Source organism: Cricetulus griseus, chromosome 7 (genome assembly GCF_003668045.3).
Source record: "Cricetulus griseus strain 17A/GY chromosome 7, alternate assembly CriGri-PICRH-1.0, whole genome shotgun sequence".
In the NCBI taxonomy this organism is placed as follows: domain Eukaryota; kingdom Metazoa; phylum Chordata; class Mammalia; order Rodentia; family Cricetidae; genus Cricetulus; species Cricetulus griseus.
Genome location: NC_048600.1, coordinates 6423797 through 6445800, shown reverse-complemented (window position 1 = coordinate 6445800; position 22004 = coordinate 6423797).

Here is a 22004-nt window from a genome sequence, read left to right as displayed (position 1 = left end):
CAGTTGGGTCTCTTGAGTCTTTGTTCTGATTAGTCTGACCAGCCTGTTGAAAAGGCAAGGCCCAAAGACACAAATTAAAGTTATAAAGGAACTGAACAGGGTGAAGATTGCCTTATCTAGGAGTCTGTCCCATTTTTCATATCTCCATTGTGTACAGGAGAAGGTGTCCACCCCACCACATTTGGATATGTCTGTTGCTGTTCAATTGCTCCTCGGACATATGTAAAAGACAGTGTCCCTAAAGACTGACCTATTGGGAACATGTGAGTAGCATGGGGATTGGGGTCTGATATATGGGGCAGGTGGCACTCCCACAACTCTCCACATTCGGATCATCCCTGATGAAGAGAGGTCCAGTCTCCCACGTCCCAAGATCCTCAGGCCAGGTCACAGAGGTTGAAGAAGAGAGTGGGTCACCAAGACTGTCTCATTCGTGGTGCTGTTGAGGACATCTCTATTGGCAACTTTAATCACCATCCCTGTCACCTTTTTGTGATGATGAGGGTTCTGCTCAGTGATCACTGGAGCAGTCAGCATCAGCAATGAGAGTGTCAGAGCAGTCAGGAAGCAGGACATCATCTGTAATTTTTAAAGAACACAAGAACTTCTCAGGGGTCCAGTGCCCTTGGACATGGCTAGGTATCTTCTTATTTTGGAAGAGGAACCTTGACCACCATTGTCTCTTCCTCTCCTTGTTGGTCAACCTGTTCTTGGTCATCCTCCTGCATTGGGGAAACAGGCAGAAATTTTAGATTTCTGGCTGGAATCCAGATGGGTTCTTCCTCCCCTAAGGGGAAAAAAGATCCAAATCCTCTTCCCATTGTAATTAACGGGTCTGGGCCCCGCCATTGGGATGTTAGAGGGTCTTTCCATTTGACTTTAATCTTGGAGTTTGAGGTTTAGGTGGCCCCAATTTTTTTGGAACTTACATTTGGTTGCTCCCTTAGAAAAATTTAAAATATTAATAGTGAATAAAACCACTCCTAGTTGTAAATGGGGGCTGATTGCCCTTTTTGTTTTAAAAATTGTTCTTCTACAATTGCTTGCCCCTGAGGGTAATTCTGCCATGAAATTACTGGCAAAGCAAGGGCCATTATCAGTCTTAACCTATGTGGGTAATCCTAGGATTGTGAAACATTGGAGGAAGTGAGCTTGAGAATGTTTGTTTTTTACTCCTGTGTGTGCAGTGGCCCAACAGGCCCCTGAATGAACATACTTTTGTTTGTCAAAAGCTGGAAAATAAGTAACATCAGTTTGCCGGAGGGTACTGGGCGCTAGGCCTCTGAGGTTAACTCCTAGTGACTGTAGAGGGGGAACTCTTAGATATGGTTGACATGATTTGCAGGTGTGAACTACATTTTTTTAGTTCTTTTATAGGAATCATTGGGAATCTATTATGTAGTCCCCTCCAAATGACATAGGTCATATCATGCAATTGAGTAGCTTGTAGGGTTAGTGCGTCAGGGGCTGTCACCAGTCTATCTGCCAATACATTGCCCTTAGTCAGGAACCCTGTGAGGCTGGAGTGCCCTTGAAGGTGCTCAAGATAAATTGGTGCCTCTCAACCCTCTAAACAGGCCTTAAGAGACAACATGAGGGGGATATAGGGTTATTATGTAACTGAATGTGTGCTTGTGGGATGTGGGGAAGTAAGTAAACTACATAGAGACTGTCTGAAGAAAGATTGGAGGGCTCAGAGATGTCCTGTAATGCCAGCAACACAGCCATCATTTCCTTATATTGGGCAGAGCCTTGGCAGGGTTGAAATCTTTGGTGGCTTAGTGTCCCTTGGTCTCCCCTAAAGGCAATGTAAACAGAGCCTGTTTGGCCCTAGTCTGTGAAGATGCAAATAACCTTGGGGCTGGATTCAGCTGGAAACAAGGAAAGCAGCTTAAAGGGGAGGAGGATCCCATTTGGACAGCCCATAGTGGCAATAAATACTCCCTATAAATCCTTCTAAGGAGAGAGTGGCCCAAGCAAGCCATTCAGCTTCCACCACTTGGAAGGGGAAGACAATGGTATAGGGGTCTAACCCATATTGTGGCTGGGACTCAGGCCTGCCCTTTATGATGGTGTCAGTGAGCAGATCTGTCTGAGAGTAGACCAGGGGTATTCCTCCCAAAGAGGCATGGATCCACTCCAGTGGCTCCCCCTCCTGGGTTAGAACCACTGTAATCAGGGAGGCTCCAGCAAACAGCCAGAGGGACAAGGGCCTAGTCACCAAATACCTCTTTAGAGAGCATTTGTCCAAGGCCTTCTGAAAGACAAGTAGCATCTTGCAGTGTTATTTTGTCATAGTTATACTATCATGAGGTGTCTTGTCATTTAGTAGAGCATAATGGGTACCAGCTCTTTTGTGGGGATTGACACCCAGGGTCCCAGCCAATTAATTTCCCCCAGTAAGCACTGGATCAGATTCAGGCACCTCCAGAACAGGCTTAATTGGGCTAGTCAGTTTCAGAGTGAGAGAGACCCAAGTACTTTGAAGGGAGCACCTTTTGGACCTTTTCTGGGGTATCAGTAAAGCTCCCCTTTTAAAAAAACAATTGGAGCACCTGTATAGCAAAGCCCTTCAGATACGCTAGATCCCAGTGTCCCAAAATTAAATCATCCATATAAGCATATATTATTGAATCCTTTGACTTTGGCATAAGCCTTAAGAGAGTAGCAAGATGCTGTTGACAGAAAGCTGGGCTATTAGCCATTCCCTGTAGTAGCACTACCCATTCAAAGTGTTGATCAGGTTTAGAATAATAAAGTGAAGGAACAGAGAAGGCAAATTTATCACAATCCTCTGGATGTAGTGACATAGAAAAGAAGCAATCTTTAATACCATTTACCATAAATGTGTATTCTGTGGGAGAAGCAGGGGTCCAGGGCATGCCCTTTAAGAGGTGCCCACCAGTTCCATCCTCTCATTTATCTTATGCAAATCTTGGAGCATTTGCCAATCCCCTGATGTCTTTTGAATTACAAATACCAGGGTATTCCATGGAGTCACAGAAGGGTGGATGTGTCCCAGCCTTAATTGTTCATCCACCAGCTGATGGAGGCCTAGCAACTTAGGTTTAGTCAGCAGCCACTGCTCCACTCATATGGGTTTTCCCAGTGCCCACCTAATAGGTGGCACTCGGGGGGCAATGGCCCTTATGATTGGGGGTATGCCTGGAGAGACCTGTCAGGCTCCCCACTGTAGTTGTGGAGGTTGAATAAATCCTTCTCTGTGACCCCCTGTAGGTTCTTTCCCACCCTTTGAGCCTCTTTCTCTTCCAGGATATCCTCATAAAATGAACAATCATCTATGGTCACAACAGTGCTCATTTGACCTAGCATGTCTTGTCCCAGCAAATTGGCGGTAAGGTCCTTGACCACTAAGGGGCATATCTTTCCTTGGCCCCATCTGGGCTGCTCCAGCACATTATAGCCAATGTTTCTTTTGATTGGGAGTTACTCCCACCCCCAAAACCGAGGGCCCAGCTGCAAGCTCCCAGGTGAAAGGTACTTCTTCCTCCCAGAGTACTGTCCTGTCTGTCCCTGTGTCTACCAAACAGTGAAACTTCTTACCACCTATAAAAATGGTCATTTTTGGATGAAGCCCTTTAATCAATGGGGAGAGTCCAGTAGACTTGTATTGTCAGGGTATGAGACCTTCCAATCCTACCTTTAGAGAGGCTTCTTCCTTTTTTTTAATGGGACTGAAGGCTGCCCCTCCTCTAGTTTAAAGGCTTCCCCTCCAAGTCAATTTTTTTTTTTTTTTTTTGGTTTTCTCGAGACAGGGTTTCTCTGTGTAGCTTTGAAGCCTATCCTGGCACTCGCTCTGGAGACTAGGCTGGCATTGAACTCACAGAGATCCACCTGCCTCTGCCTCCTGAGTGCTGGGATTAAAGGCATGCACCACCAACTCCCCGCTTCCAAGTCAAATTTTGATCTACAGTCCTTCCAGTGGTATCCCTTCCTGCATCAAGGGCATGGGGTAGAGGGGGGCTTAGCCCCTCCTGGCCTGTTGGGGGGCAGGGGTAGTTGAGGAGAGTCTCTTTTAAAATATTCCTCCTGCCTACATCTAAAGCATGTCTCTTTTCCCAGTGGCCTTAAGGACCCTTGACCCTGAGTTTCCAGGGCCTGGGTGATGGCCTTTTTCATGGTGGTCACTGTGACTGTAAGGCCAGGGCCAGAGACTGGGATTAGTGTTGTTGGGTACCTACATCTCTGGAGGCTACTACCCATCTGCTCAAAGAACTATCGTTTAATCACATGTAGGCCATTCTATCCCTTCCCATACCAACAGTAGGATAAATTGTTCTCTGGGGTCTCTGAGGTCTCCTGGCAGCAGCTTGCACCAAACGCTATATTGGACCTGGTCTATAAACTCTGGCAAAGGCTCACTGGGTTTCTGCCTCAACCCAGCTATGGGGGACTCAGTAGGCACATCATCCAGTTTAGCCCAGGAGTTCAACCCAGCCTGCCTTACTTGATCCTGATATGGTCCATAGAGCCCTGCTTTCTGAACCCAAGTGGAATAACCCTCTCCGGTTCCCAACAGCGTAGCATAAGTAATAGTGATGGCAGGATTAGCTTGTCTGTTTGTCTCAGCTCGTACCCTACATTCCTCCTTATAAAAGGCACACTATTTGATAAACTGAGAACTAGGGAGGACTGTCTTAGTCACAGCCAGCCATTCCTTCGGGACACATCGATGGTAGGTGATGTCCTGCAACAGAGTGTGTGCCCAAGGGGAATTAGGGCCATATTCGGCCATGGCCTTTCAGAGCTCTTTAAGATCCTTGGCCTACCAAGGATACCAGTCTAGAGGCCAGCCTGGCCCAGGGGCAAAGTTTACCCGGTAGACTTGGAGGTCCCTAGTTGCATTCTCCTTGATTGGGTAGGACTCTGCATAAACCAGGCCTCCAGTTCTACACCTGCAGTTGTCCCAGTTGATCATAGGGGTCCAGGTCCTGTGGATTTTCCCTGAGGGCAGTATAAGAGGACACAGCCTCCTCACTCCTGGGAGCGTGAGGCAGGAGTCTGGAGTTATCTGGGACCGATGTTTCGGCCCATTCCTCCTCAGCTTCATCTTTGGCAGACCTCTCCAGTCCTTCTCCTTCTCCCTTCTTACTAAAAATAGAGTTACCCATACTGAGGGTCTCACCTTGAGAGACTGATTGGCCTCTGCCGATATTTAGGTCCTTTGTGCCCCAGGTTTGGGAGCCAGATTCAGGGTCTTAGCCCAATCACAGAAGGTAGAGCTGGGTCTGAGGAAGAGTAAGTGCACTGCTTGCCCTTTCCCAGCCTTCCAGAGACAATCAGAGGCAGCAGGAAGTCTAGTCAGGCAGGAACTCGTTTATTACCATACAGCAAGCATCTTTTAAAGGATAAAACCTCCGAGCCGGAAAACAGCCAGCCATTGGTTTTACCGATCAACCTATCATGAGCCTAGGCACCCTAGGCTTTGCCAAGTGAACACAAGTTGTTCATACAGTGACCTCATCTGGCTCCATCTAGGCAACCAATCATACTTTTTTTGTAAACAACTCAGGACTCCTCCATCTGACTTCCCCTCAACACCATCTTTGATTGGCTCATATGCCCTACAATAGGTGACTGAGAAACACATAAATAAATGCTCAGGTAGGCCTACCCCTGTAATGACATTGGTGAATACCCCAACTATCATCACAGAGCCTTCATCCAGTAATTGATGAAAATAGATGCAGAGATCCACAGCCAAAAACCAGGCTGAGCTCTGGGAATCCAATCAAAGAGAGGGAGGAGGGAATATATGAGCAAGGGAGGTCAATATCATGATGGAGAAATCTACAGAGACAGCTAAACCAAGCTGGTATAAACTAATGAATTCTTGATTGACAGCTATGGAGACTCCAGGGGACCTAACTGGGTCCACTGTATGTGGTAGACAGTTGTGAAGCTTGGACTAGCTGACAAGCCCCTGGCAATAGGACCATGATACAAACATGGCTCATGAACTATCTTATTAGAGCCAATTCTTTAGGGTTGAGTACCATAGTTCAGTCTTAATGCATGGGAAAGGGACTTGGCCCTGCCCTAACTTATTGTAATAGACTTTGTTGACTCCTCATGGTAGCCCTTACCCATGAGAAGGAGTGGACTGAAGGTGGGGCCCATGGGGGGAGGTGGCAAAGCAGGAGGAGGAGGAGTGGGAATGAGAGCTGTGGTTGGAATGGAAAATGAAATTTAAAAGAATAAATAAAGTATAAAAAAGAAATGTTCAGCATCTTTAGCCTTCAGGGAAATGCAAATCAAAACTACCTTGAGATTTCATCTTGTGCCTGTCAAAATGATTAAGCTCAATAACGCAAATAATAGTTCACGCTGGCAAGGCTGTGGAGTAAGGAGAGCACTTCTCCATTGCTGATGGGGTATAATCTTGTACAGCCACTATGGAAATTGATATGATTGTTCCTCAAAAAGTTGGGAATTGATGTACTTCAAAATCCAGCAATACCACTCTTGGGCATATACACAAAGGACACTCCATTCTACCACAAGGACACTTGCTCAACTTACAGCTTTATTCATAATAGCCAGAAACTGGAATCAACCTAGATGTCCCTCAACTGAAGACTGAATTAAGAAAACGTGGCACATTTCCATAATGGAGTATTACTCTGGTGTTTTAAAAAAAAAGTGACATCCTGAAATCTGCAAGTAAATGGATGGAACCAGAAAATCTCACTGTGAGTGAGGTAACCCAGACCCAGATACATGTGATATATATTTGCTTATAAGTAGATATTGGCCTTTGAGTAAATGATAACCAAACTAAAATGTGTAAAGCCAGAGAGGTTTGTAAAGATAAAGTATCTGGATGCTAGATTCTAGGGAGTATACATGGATCTCACTGGGAGAGGAAATAGATTTTACAAGCAGACTGGGAAAGCTGGGGGATGGGAATAGGTCTATCAGATAGCCATGGAAACAGGAGATAAGATATAGGGAAAGAATTAAGGGAGAGACAGCTGGGATTGAGGGACATTTGAGGGATGATATGAAAACCTAGAGCAGTGGAACTTCCTAAAATATATGAAAGTGATCCTTATCAGGTCTCCTAATAATGGGATATATGTAGGTCTCAATGGCCATCTCATCACTAAACATGGCTTCCAATAGAGGGACCAAGTTGCATTCAATTGAGTTGTTGGCAAAGAGATTCTATGGAAATCCTCAAACAGCCAGGCTGTTGCTCAAACAGAAGGCTGCTCTTTTCAAACTGACAGCAGAACTCCCATGCCAAGGACAACACCCACAAATCTCACTGGACATGGAGAAGTAGAGCTGGTGCCTACTTGGAGCTTTTTGTGGGAAGGTACTCCATGGGCTACCTAAAGAGAAATGTAAACAACCCAGCCACACAAACCTTTGATCTACAATCTGTCCTGGCTGCAAAATATGCTAGAGCAATTGTAGAATAGAACTTGTGGAAATAGTCAACCATTGTCTGATTTGACTTAAAGCCCACTCCACTCAAAGAGAAGGAACCTGACACTCTTTGGGTAACCAAGAACCAGAGACTAGATAGTTCAGAGACCTAGGGTAAAACCAATCACTACTGTTGTTGATTGTTTTTGTGGTGGAGGTTGTGTGTCAATACAATGCCTCTTAATTATATTCTGCTATATTCACATATTGTTGCCTTGTTTAGTCATAATCAGAAAGGCTTCCTCCCCTGGCAGCAGGTAGAAACAGATGCAGTGACCCATAGCCAAATATTTCATGAGAAGAGGCTCTAAATTGAAGGTGTCAACCAAATCCCTCCCCTCTGAGTTCAGAGAGCCTATTGGAAGAGGAGGCAGAGAAATGTGTTAGAGCCAGAAGGGATGGAGGACATAGAACAAGGACCTCTGAACCAATGAAGCAAGGTGCCTATGGGCTCACAGAGACTGAAGCAGTAAGTACAGGGCCTGCATTGGTCTCCACAAGGTCCTCTGCATATATTACAGCTTTTAGTTTAGTATTTTTATGGGACACCTGAGAGTCATCTCTGACTCTTTTGCCTGCTCTTGGGAATCTTTTCCCCCTGGGTGATTTGCCATGTCCAATTTTTTTCAGATTTTTTTATTTGAATTAGAAACAGGATGGTTTTACATGACAATCCCAGTTCCCTTCTCCCTCCCGTTCTCCCCTACGACCCTCCCAACTAAAACCCTACCTATCACATATCCTTTCTTCTCCCCCTAGATGGTGAGACCTTCTATGGGGTGTCATCAGAGTCTATCATATCCTTTGGGATAGGGCCTAGGCCCACCCCTGTGTGTCTTGGCTCAGGGAGCACTCCTCAATATGGAATGGGCTCCCAAAATCCACATGTATGCTAGGGATAAGTATAGAACTGCTACAGGAGGTCCTGTAGATTTCTCAGGTTTCCTCACTGAAATCCATGTTCCTGGGGTCTGGATCAGTCCCATGCTGGTATTCCAGCTATCAGTCTGGGGAGCAAGAGTTCCCCGGTGTTCAGGTCAGCTGTTTCTGTGTGTTTCACCAGCCTGATCTGGACCCCTTTGCTCTTCACTGGTCCTTCTCTGCATCTGGGTTCCAGTTTAGTTCAGTGGTAAGTTGTGGGTGTCTGCTTTTACTTCTACCAGCTACTGGATGAGGGCTATCGGGTAGCATATAAGTCAGTCAGCAATCTCACTATCATGGGAGGGCATTTAAGGTAGCCTCTCCTCTGTTGCTTAGATTGTTAGCTGGTGTCATCTTTGTACATCTCCAGATAGTGCCTGATTTCTCTGTAAACCAAAAATCCCTCTAGTATGGTATCTCCATTCTTGTTATCTTCTATTCTTCCCCTGACTCAAACTTTCTTCTCCCTCATGTTCTCTGCATCCCTCCTCTTTTCCCCTTCTCATTCTCCTAGCTGCCTACCCCCTCCTCCAGAGCTCCCAATTTGCTCAGGGGATCTTGACCCTTTCCCCTTCTCCAGGGGACCATGTATGTCCTCCTTCTTTCCTAGCTTCTCTGCCAGTGAGGATTGTAGGCTGGTAATCCTTTACTCTATGTCCAAAATCCACATATGAGTGAGTACATACCATGTTTGTCTTTTTGTTATTGGGTTACCTCATTCAGAATGGTTTCTTCGAGTTCCATCCATTTTCCTGCAAATTTCAAGATTCCGTTGTTTTTTTCTGCTGGGTATTACTCCATTGTGTAAATGCACCACATTTTCTCTATCCATTCTTTGGTTGAGGGGCATCTAGGCTGCTTCCAGTTTCTGGCTATTACAAATATTGCTACTACGAACATTATTGAACAGATGTCCTTGTTGTATGAATGTGTTTCTTTTGGGCATATGCCTAGGAGTGGAATTGCTGGATCTTGCGGTAGACTCATTCCCATTTTCTTGAGGACTCATCCAATTTTGATATGATAGTTTCTGCTTCACTTTTTAAAAATATTTTATTTTGTCTTGTTTGGTTGTTATCTCTTAGAAGCCTATTCTTTTCTAAAGAGAGACAGAAAGGGAGTGGGTATAGGGGGAAACAGTGAAGAGGAACATGGAGGAGTAGAGGATGGCAAAATATAATCAAGATATATTGCATGAAAAAACAATCTATTTTTACTAAAAATAAAACAAAAATTGGGACCTCTGAATGAGTTGCTCTTAATGGTTGTGTTATCTCTCCAGCCCCTCCTTTCTATATTTTATATTATATATAAATGACTCTACATATCTTATAATACCCCCCTTATTAATGTAAGATATGGCATTCTTTGGATTCATAAAATATTATAAAACACTAGTTGATAAATATGTATGTGTGATGTGTATGTTCTAGCTTTGTAGCTTTCCCATTAGGTAGAAATTTGAACTTATACTCACAGGAAATGACTTTTATTAAGTGAAACCACATGTTCAAAAGCAACTTGTGGAGGAAAGTGTTAATTTTGCAGTCAGGGTGGGAATCCATAAAGGGCAGGGACCTAGAGGTTTGAGCTCTTACAGAGGCCACAGGAGTGGAGCTGCTTACTGGCTTAATTCTCATTGCTTACTCAACCTGCTTTCTTATATTAATTCATGACCACCAGCCCAGGGAAGTACCATCCACAATGTACTGGGCCCTTCCCCATAATTACCAATTAAAATGCCCTATAGATTGCCTAAAGCTGGCTATTACAGATCCATTTTCTCAACTGGGAGTTTCTCCTCTCAGATGATGCTAGCTTGTGTCAAGTTGACATAAATTAGCCAGCACAATATAGCAATTTTAACATGATTTACATTTAGCTAGACATTAAAGTGTAAGAAATGTGTTAAGGTATTCTTAAAACTTTTAACACTTTCCTAGTATAGTTTACCTTGAACTATTTAAGAATAAACCTTTTCTTTCCTTTTTTGATGTTTGTTCAGAAACTAAGTTTATTAAGTTTTCTTCTTTTTTTATTATTTTTTATATTCCAATCCTAGTTCCTTCTCCTCCTCTCCTCCCCCTCCCTTCACCTCCTACCTTTGTCCCATCTGCTCCACGGAGTGGGTAAGTCCTCCCCTAGGAAGTCTACTAAGTCTGTCCCATCATCTTCTTGAGGCAGGATCAAGGCAACTCTCCACCCCCACACTCCTGTGTGTATTCTGGAGAACCTGCATAAGACCAAACTAGACTCCCTTAATATAGGTGACAATAGTGTGAATGAGACAATATATGAGGCCAATGGCAGTGGGTCCAAGATCTAACACTAATGCACAAACTGACTTAGTGCAGCCCATTCTATATGAATAAACATTTTCATTGTGTATATTTTTACACACAATATTATGCCTTGTCATGAGGAATACAGAAGTAATTTCATAATCTTCCCCAATAACTTAGAGCGTTCCTTCTTAGCTCTTAGCCTGGCTTTGAAATTATTCATATTCAGCAAGCATTTGGCCTTTGTGTCAGCATTTCAAAGGCCCCTGATTTTACCTCTTTTGTATCTCTTCATAACAAATATTAATGATTCTACCCTGTCCGTGCCTCTTCACAATCATGTGGTCTAATTTCATCTACTCCTCTCATCTTCATAACTATGTAGTTCTTGAGCAAACAGGGAGTTTGACAGTTTTCTAGACTACTGATGTGTATTACATGTTTTTTGTATATTCAGAAAGATACATGCACATTATTAGGTCATAGCTTTCATTTGTCATGAGACCGTCCGCAATAATGGCAAAAATGCAGTATAAGATCTGAATGTCAATGATCACACACATGGAGACATTTTTAGGACATGGTTCATGATGTAACAACTTCTACTGTACAAGCAAATAAATTCTACTTTTTTGCTACAAGGTAACAGTTATGTTCCATTTTGTCTATTTTGATGTCTGTATTTATGAACGGCTGTGTGAGTATGCCTGGAGGACAAGCGCCTCTAAATTTACTGTGAAGTTTAATAATACATGTTCTGTGTTGTTCTAAAATTGCTTCCTCTCTTACATTTATACCTGTCATATACACAGGCTTCTGTTTTCTGTGTGTCTTTTGACTCATTATATAATTGATGGACTTTTTACACCCGTGAAAGCAAAACCTGTCCCCAAGTTATTTTATTTATCCCTTTTGGTGAAGTTAAATGTTAAAAGTTTTAAACTGTCTGTGACCTAATTATAGAAAGAATTGAGTGAGCATTTTGGGGTATATTTCAGAATGGAATCACAACTATTAAAATGTTTCACAGCTTTTGTCACTGTACATTTTTGGTACAGTACTGTCATACATTCATATAACCATTTCGATGCCATTCATACACTAAAAATATTAGTATATCAAAGAGCTTTCTAGTAGACCCTAAGAAGTTGGGCTCACACATCCTACAGTGGGTGGGTGACTACTGAGCACAGAACAACTGACTATAGTCATATTACTTGTTATTATTATCCATAGAATACAGTATTTCAATTAATATTGTTATCACCATTTTTCATTATACTCCTAATTCTTGGACTGGCCTAAAACAAAATTAAGATTTTGTTGTTGGAAAGGATTGGTAGCATATACGTATGTGTATTCAAACATACAGTAATCAAGTTCCCATGGTAAGTTTTGGTTGTCATTGAAAAAACTTCCTAGACTTCAATTCTTATGGCTTTTACCCTGCAATGACTAGTCAATATGTTAAATCTTTAAACAATTTCCCTATTTATCTCAAGTGTTCCTTTCTTCAGACAGATAGCAGTTGACTCCATGAAGTTAAATTCTAGCTTCAAGTCAGTAAACAGGGTCTAAGTTTATCTATGGCTTGGTATTAAGAACACAAATTATACCTTTTCTGCATTAAAATACAAAGAAAAGGTAAGAAATGTACAGCTAAAAGCATCTATCATAAAACATTTACAACTTACCTGACAAAAATGACGTTTAAGACATAAAATGTAGAGGAAAATACAAATATTTTCACCATCAAGCTTCTTAACTAAAAGTCAAGTATACCATTTTGAAGGTCATTATTTTGCTTAACTACATGGAATTATGTAAGGAACCTCAAAGTATCATTTGAAATTTGCTGGTTCAAAAGCATTTTTATTTCATCTTTTACGGATTACATTTCTTCCCTTAGGAATCCAGCTTTTGTTTACATTATTTACAATCAAAATCCTTGCCTAAACTGTTTTTTTTTTCTTCCTGTAACGGTATCTTTTCTATTTGCCTCCTAGAACTATGTATTTCCTGAAATACACACACATAAACATACAAACATGTACACATACATACACAGTACACACAACACACACAGAGAGAACATTATGATAAAAGCACTATGATGAAACCTATAAAAACAATGTGATTTGGATAGTCAAAACATTAATTCATTATATTAAATTGTGAGTTTTATATTTTTATTACTCTAATTTTTAAAATGAGCTTATTAAGGCATAAAATGTAACCTGGTGCATGTAGTTATTAAGATAATTGAAGGAGAGTGTACTAATGAAATCTAGGAATCCTGAAACTAAACCTTCACTTCTGTGTATTCTCCTTATCTACTACCTTTCCAACTGGAAAGTATAGTTCAATTAAATAACTTGTTTAGAAAAAACATTTGTCATGATGCTGCAGAGGAGGGCCAAAGTTAAGAGCACATGCTGGTCTTATAGATACAGCTAAAGTAGACCATAACTCTCAATATCCTTTTATATTTAAAAATGTCTGGTTTTATTTATTCTTTAATTACTACTCATATTTACATATCCATTCCCCCATTCCCTTGCCCTCTCATTCTCCCATATTCCCCACCAAGTCACCCCAACCCCCCCCAGCTCCTCCCCAGGGATAGTGAGGCTCTCCATGGGGGACCTTCAAAATCCATCATATCATTTGGGGGAGGGCCTAGGTCCTCCTTGCTGTATGTGGGCTGCAATAGTATCCCTCCATAGGGAATGGGCTCCTAAAGTCTATTTGTGCTCTAGGGATAAAGACTGGCTCCACTGTTAGAGGTCCCATAAAAGTCTGTTTTTTTACACTTACATATTTAGGGGTGTGTGCCATAGCATACATGGGAAAGCAGAGAAAAACCTGTGGGACCCAAATATTCACAATCAACCAGTGGCATCTGTGATTGAAACTCCAGTTTTTTAGGTAGAGTGGATAGCGCCTGGGTGGAGACCTACAGTTCCTGTTGGGCAGGTCATTCATTTGACCAATGGAGGAGGATGGTCCACAACTACGAGGGCAGGCTCAAATTAAACCATGTTATAGAGAGGTGTGGAATAATAATTCCTTTAATAATAATTCCTTTAATGATAATAATTCCTTTAATAGTATAAGTAATATATCATTAATTCCTTTAATGATATATTACTTATACTATTAATTCCCAGAAATCCTGTTGCTGGCCCAGTCCCAACCAAGCAACTATGGTGTTTTCATGAAGTTAATAGACTCTGATCGTCTTTCTGATGCAGAAAGGTGTGACTTCTCTCCTGTGAGTGACAGCCAGGTCTAGTTATAATTTTCTAAATTTCCTTACTCTTTTTTTTTTTAAAATATTCATCCAACCCTTCTCACCTTGTGTCTGTCTATGGCCATGTGGTGACCTCCTTGCCAGGAACTCATACAGCAGGCTACTTTTCTCCTCTTTCCAATTATCCTCTTCCGGGTACTGGCTGAAGTTCACAGCCCGAGTGCCCTGAGGTCCTTTCAGTATAAAGATTTGCATCTTAGAACACCTGTTATGCAACAAAAAGGAAGCCATTTAGGCTCTTACTTTATTCCAATTTCTTATTTGCAAAATTGGAATAAAACTTATATGAATTTAATGGGACTATGGAACCCTTGAACAAAGTCTACTACATAATAATATAAATTGTTAACCATCTTAATAATACTCTGCATGTTTTTAGAGCTTCTAAAATGGATTTCAAATACACATTTTTTTCCTGCAAAACCTGACATGTTACTTGATAGTGTTGCTAATATGACATAAGCACTTTTTAAATACCAAATTTTCACTGTGTGTTGCTAACATATAAGAATAAATTCAGACTACACTTGCTGTGCCATTATTATTGTACTTCCTTGTTAATTGGAGAAAGTCTTTCTTTGCTATGGCAGTATTCATATCATTTTTTCATATAAGTTCCCATGATAGAGAATTGCCTGGATAGAGTTTCTCATGGAAAGATATCATTAGATTTCCAGAATCAAAGTAACTTTAGGATGGTCATTATAATATCAGAACTGCATTACATTACTGATACATTTTTAAGGACTTTTCAGCCAAGTCTGTTAATGACATTGGTCTGTGATTATATGATTTCTGCAATTACCTATTTCTCTGTTTCCTTCCTTCCTTTCTTCCTTCTATCTTTTTTACAAATCCTTGTGGTCAAACCCAGGTGCTTGTTCATACTAGACCAGTGTACAGCAGGATTTTGTCTGAAAATCAAAAGAGGTACACTATATTAGGTATTACTTCTGCTCTGTTTATCAAGTGACATTATTTACATTTGGAATAAGCTCATCCTTTGTGGTTTGAAGTGTTTTAGAGTGAACGCAAGTTCAAGTCAATCACAGCCATTGTCATAAACCAGATTTGATCATTAACTTCTACTACCATGCTGTAAGTGTATGTTTCTGTATATGCATGTATAAGTGTAGGTTGTGTCTACAGATACGTTAGCATACATGTGGTCCAAGGTCAATGTTATGCATCTTCATCCATCACTCTTTACCTTAATTTTTGAGGCAGTCTCTCACTGACTGGATGACTACTAAGCCTCAGGGATCCTTCAGTCCCAACCTCTCAGCACTGGAATTGCTATAGCAGGCACACAGGTTCCACAGGTGTGCTAGATGTGCAAACTGAGGACCTCTTCTTATGTGGCAAGTACTTTATAAATGAGAGACATCTCCTCAACCTTACTTCCACATTTGGTAAATTCATACTCTAGGAAATAATACCATATTTTATATAATTAAAATACCTTAGAAAGAAGTTGTTTGTGTCATCCTATCACTGTTATCAGAGCATAATCTATCTTTCATCATTAATATAAACAACAACCATCTCTTTATCTTTGATCAGTTGGGAAACTACAGCTTCTCATGCTTTTTTGGTCATTTTTTAACCAACTTTAGACATACATATTCTCTGCTATCTACTTCAGTAATTTTATAATTTTTCCTCACTATTCCCTGCATTCTAGCCTACAACTTAGTAGTTCTTCATGTTTTTAATTTAGTTTTTTTCCTATTATTCTCTTCATGATTATTTTTCTAGTAAATGAAGATACCAAATTCCAACTCAATATAATTTACCATCAGTCAATCAATCAGTTCTTTTTTTTTTTTTTTTTTTTGGTTTTTCGAGACAGGGTTTCTCTGTGTAGCTTTGGAGCCTATCCTGGCACTCACTCTGGAGACCAGGCTGGCCTCGAACTCACAGAGATCCGCCTGCCTCTGCCTCCCGAGTGCTGGGATTAAAGGCGTGTGCCACCAACGCCCAGCGTAATCAATCAGTTCTTGTGTTTGTGTTTCTCCTTAACTCTAAATACTCTGTCATTGTGAAATCTATTTGGAAGCACGAAAGATTCAGAGGCTGCTGTTGTCTTCCCCATCTTTGTAGTGACATCTTGCCTGTGAACATTTAACAGTGACCACACCCCTTTGAGCGTGGCTTCAGGTGGCCACAGAAACAGAAAGAGGAAAGCATGGCGCATTGTCTCTCTCTTGCTCTCTCTCTCTCTGTCTCTCTGTCTCTGTCTCTGTCTCTCTCTGTCTCTCTCTCTCTCCTCTCTCTCTCTCTCTCTCTCTCTCTCTCTCTCTCTCTCTCTCTCTCTCTCCTCTCTCTCTCTGTCTCTGTCTCTGTCTCTCTCTCTCTGATTGTAGATCCTATCAGAAGGGCAGAGAAACACTGCAGTGGTTCTTTACTGTTTTGTGTATGTTGTTTCCCAATAAAACACCCATTTATCATTTATCTCAGGTCTAGTGAATCAATCATTACCATGCATTCATATCTTCAAAGGGACATATTGCTATTTCTCCTATTCATTATTAAATTGCAACATATTTTAGTCATATGTCTTCTATATATTGAGAATGATTGGAAATTGGCTGAGACATGATTCATGTTCCTTTTTTCTTAATATATGTGAGGTATAGAAGGGAAAAGGTACTCACTCTTCCTCTGGGCCAGGGTCATGACTACTGTGTGTGCTGTACAAATCCTATCTTTTCAAGTTTAGCTGCTTGATTTATGAAATGCTAAGGTGCTTAGTTTTTCTCATGAAAAAGTTGTAGTTCTAAGTTTTACTTTGATTTTTAAGTAGGTAAAGCAAAGCAGCAATTTTAATTAATTTATAGTTGTTTAATTATATTTAGTTTTTAATCATGTAAGGATCTTAGGCTTATCAATTATTTTTTGCTTTAACTATAAAATTTGAAGAGTAATTTTTCTGCATTGACTATTATTAGGTTCAGTATATTTCATTCCAATAATTATAACTCTCTGTGTTTTTATTATAATGTGCCTTTTCTAAATATTATTTATGTTTTTAATCCCAAGAGCTCATAAGAATCAAATAACTAACTTCCTATTTCTTTAATATTATTTGTCAGTATTTTTCTCTTTTTTTTATTTGCCATGTTACTCACATGGTCACAGTAGTCTGCACTGACTTAGTGGTTGACCAGTTGCTGTCTTCATCTTATGTTTTTTACTTCTGAATCCACTCTGGTCTATTTCTCTCACTAAGTACATGCTATAAAATTTTGCTAATAGTAAACCATTTTTTTAATCTCTGATATTTTTTATTTGCATTCCTATTGCAATAATCACTTAAGTACATGTAAAAAAATCTAGGGTTTGTTTTGTTTGTCTCCATATTTGGAAGTACTGTTCCTTCTGTTCATGCTCTGAAACATATTAGTTGGCTAGTAATTAGTTAGGAATTTTAACTTGTTTGCTTATATTCATTTCAATGTGTCTTGCTTCCTGAAGGGAACGGTTTGTCTTCAGGCTGCTCAAGAACACAGTCTGGACTCTCCCTAAGTTCTCCTAGTATCATTCACCATTCCTCTCCCTCTAGAATTCCTGATCACTATTTTCTGAATTTTCATTTTATGACTGTTAATTGTAACTTAACTTTAAAGAATTATCTCTTATATAAGAGTAATGCTAGATCATTTCTCCAGCTTTTTCACTTTTCCCATTTATTCTGAATCCTACCTGTCATATAGTAATTTGAGTTGTAGATATGAATTGAAGCATGTCTTCTAAATGCTTAGATGACTTTTGTGTATCTTTTTTGGTCTCTAAATAACACAGTAATATATTTTGTGTATTCAGTTACATTATTCATTTAAATATAGGTACCCACATCTCTCTGAGAGTCTAGATATTCTGCTCAGTCATTATAACTCCAATTTTCTACAGAACATTTTCCCATTCATCCTTTTGTGTTTTCACTAATTTTTGACATTAAACTTTATTTAAAATTGGAAGTGTGGACCTTTCTTTTTAGTCATTACCCTCTGAGGAAACTTTTAGTGTTTTACCTACATAAGAGAATAATTTTTACATAAATGTTCATCTTTCTAAGTAAAAGACCACATTAATGCTACAAATTGGGCATTTATCCTTTGGAGATCATTGTAGATTAATAGGATATATTTAGGGGTTTTTTCTACTCTACTTTTCTTACTTAAATTCTGGAAAGATGTTAGTAAAAGCTTTCTTTCTTCTTTTAGCTATAGCAAAATGCTTTTGGTGAAGGTGTAACTCTCTTCTAGATGGTTGATTTGTTATGGTATGACTGGGGGAGAGCTTCGGAGCCAGAAGATCTCATTTCATAATCACCATCTCTCTGAAGCATAAAACCCTAGGACTCTCATTGCTAAAATATCTTTAACTGAGAAACTCAATTGTCATTCTGAAAAAGAAAAGCAAAAGCACAGGACTAATGATTATCTTTAGTTTTCCCTTTGTTTTATATCACTACTTTTAATGACTTCAAATATATATTTTCAATGACTATAAATAGTAATATGAACAGAATCTATACCAATGGTTACAGCTGGCATTTATTTAAAATACTCAGAAGTGAATGTGACTTGAAAGCCCATTGGAAAAAGAAAGAATGAACAAGACACAGAAGTGCACAAGTAGATGCTTGCTGAGTGCTAAGGAGGAAATTTTCACACAAATTTTATCACTTAAATGATGACATATATGACTTCATTTGTCTAAGGTAACTTGTGTTAGATTCATGAGGACAAAACTTCTAAAGATGTTTGGCCCACAATAAAGGCAGTACAATGACATTGATGTTTATTGGGTACAAATCTTTAGAGGAAAATGAGAAGGAAACAATTGAAGATCAAACTTCCCTAGAATTGGTAGTTACAATGTCAGTATAACAAATACACATGACACCACTGCATCTCACACTTAGAATGATTTAAATAATAAGCTTTATTATGTATATTTTATTATAACACAAAAGATTAAAACTGATACATTTTATATAGCAGGTAAATATTCTATATCAAAAATATAGCTGAGCATTTCACAAGTCATTCATTATTATGCAAAAATTAGGATAATTTATATTCTTTCTCATAGTTTGCTTTTAAATTTTTGGTTACTAAAAATATGATATCTAACATTTGCCCTGACTGACCTGAAAATCTGGTTCATATGTCAAATGTTTATGAGGCTGTTTGTGTTCTCCATCTTTTCAATTATTCCATGCCTACCCATTAATCAATAATGTATTTTTAAAGCAATAGGGGCTTATAATGAGTCTTACAATCAATTTGAGTTCATTTTCTATTTTTATGATATTAAAGAAGGTACTTGACATCTTTAATTTCTATAAACTTTTATAATTGGATTAACAAATATCATAACCTATGTTAGGCTTTTGTTGGGATTATTTGAAAGTCAGAGATAGATTTAGATAAAAATGAAATATTCCCAATATTGAGTTTTCCTATTTAGGACATGTATGATCTACCCTCTTCTTGATTTGCTTTTTTCCTCTTAGTTCTCCAAAGAGCAGTCAAAATTATTGGGATTAGCAAACTTGCACAACTACTGCTGAGTTAGCCAGGAGGTTTTATATAAAATTCAATATTGTGAGGTTTTATTGTCTACCCACTGCTGACTTACAAAGGACACAATTCAGTTTTAGATTTTGTTTCATATTCAACAGCTCAATTCTGAATTCCAATTATTCACAGGGGCCTTTGGAACTTTTACTTATATAATCACATCACATAAGAAATCTAATACATTTATTCACCAACTCTATAATTCTCTGCTTTCTCTGATGAATACAACTAAGTATATTATCTTATTAACATGAGGGGAAGTTTCCAACAGGTGCAGCAAACAATATGAGTTTGCTGTTGCTCGTTGTAAAATATTTTTTTTCAAACCCAAACTGCATCCATCTTTATTTAAGACACATCTCATAAGCAATCATGGTATTTCATGTAGGTCATGGGCATTTACAGTATACAGGAACTTTCAAAATCCAGTTTGTGTAGGGACTATCAAAATCAAGAATACACTCTAAACTCCAAACAACTCTTCATTTGGTGCTCCAAATGGGGAAATTTAGAGTGAAGGTTGGCACTTCCCATAAGCATGTTGTAACTTTTCACTTTTTTCCCCCAAGAGATTATTTTTTATTAGTTCAATTAGAAACGAAGCTGCTTCATATGTCAATCCCTTCTCCCTCTCCCTCCCCTCCCCCAACCCCCACCAGCCCACCACCTCATCTTCACTCTGCTCCCGAGGGAGGGTAAGGCCCTCCATGAGGGTTCCCCAAAGTCTGACATATGATCCTGGGCAGGTGCTAGGCCCTCCCCCATGTGTCCAGGCTGAGAAAGCATCTCTCCATGTGGGATGGGCTCCCAAAGTCCCTTCTTTGGCCAGGGATAAATGCTGATCCCCTACCAGGGGCCCCATAGAGTGCTGAGGATATCAATTAGGAATTGATATCCACATTCAGGAGTCTGGATCAGTTCCTTGCTGGCCTCCCAGATATCAGTCTGGGGTCCATACGATCCCCCTTGTTCAGATCAGCTGTTTCTGTGGGTTTTAATAGCCTGGCCCCGACCTCTTTGCTCTTCACTCCTCCATCTCTGAAACTGGGTTCTAGAGTTCAGTTCAGTGTTTTGCTGTGGGTATCTGCCTCTGCTTCCATCAGTCACTGGATGAGGGATTTAGGATGGCATGTAAGGCACATCAGTCTCATTATAGGGGAAGGGCATTTAGGGTAGCCTCTCCACCATTGCCTAGATTGTCAGTTGGTGTCATCCTTGTAGATCACTGGAAATCTCCCTGGTACCAAATCTCTCCTCAAACCTATAAAGGCTCCCGCTGTTATGGTATCTCTCATTCTATGCTCCTTTATTCTTCCCTCAACTCAAACTTCCTGCTCTTCCATTTCCTCCTCTCCCCTCCTCTTCTCCCCAGTTCCCGCTCCGCTACCCTCTTGCTCCCAATTAACTCAGGAGAACCTGCCCCTTTCCCTTCCCCAAGGTCCATGCATTCTTCTCTTAGAGTACTTCTTGTTTCCTAGTTCCTTTGGTGATGAGGATTGTAGGCTGGTAATCTTTTGCAATGTGTCTAAAATGCATATATGAATGAGTACATATCATGCTTGTCTTTTTATGACTGGGTTACCTAACTCAGGATGATTTTGTCTAGTTCCATCCATTTGCCTGTGAATTTCAAGATTCCATTGCTTTTTTTCTGAGTATTACTCCATTGTATAAATGTACCATATTTTCTCCATCGATTCTTCAGTTGAGAGGCATCTAGGTTGCTTCCAGGTTCTGGATATTACAAACAATGCTGCTATGAACGTGGTTTAACATATGTCGTTGTTGTGTGAAGTTCATTCTTTGGGTATATGCCCAAGAGAGGAATTGCTGCATCTTGAGGTAGACTGATTCCCACTTTCCTGAGAAACCACCATACTGATTTCCACAGTGGTCTTACAAGTTTGCACTACTATCAGCAATGGAGGAGTGTTCCTTTTTCTCCACATTCTATCTAGCACAGACTGTCATTAGTGTTTTTGATTTTAGCTGCTCTGGCCTGTGTAAGATGGTATCTCAGAATTGTTTGGATTTGCATTTCCCTGATAGCTAAGGATTTTGAGCACTTTCTGAAGTGTCTTTCAACCATTTTAGATCCCTCTGTTGAGAATTCTCTAGTTCTGCACTCCACTTTTTAATTGCATTGTTTGGTGTTTTGGTGGCTAGCTTCTTGAATTCATTATATATTTTAGATATTATCCCTCAGTCAGATGTTGGTGAAGATCTTTTCCCATTCTGTGGGCTGTCCTTTTTGTCTTACTGATTGTGTCCTTTGCCTTACAGAAGCTTCTCAATTTCAGGAGGTCCCATTTATTAATTGTAGATCTCAATGTCTGTGCTACTGGTGTTATGTTCAGGAAGCAGTCTCCTGTACCAACTTGTTCAAGGGTATCTCCCACTTTCAGGTCTAGGATGTTCAGTGTGGCTGGATTTATGTTGAGG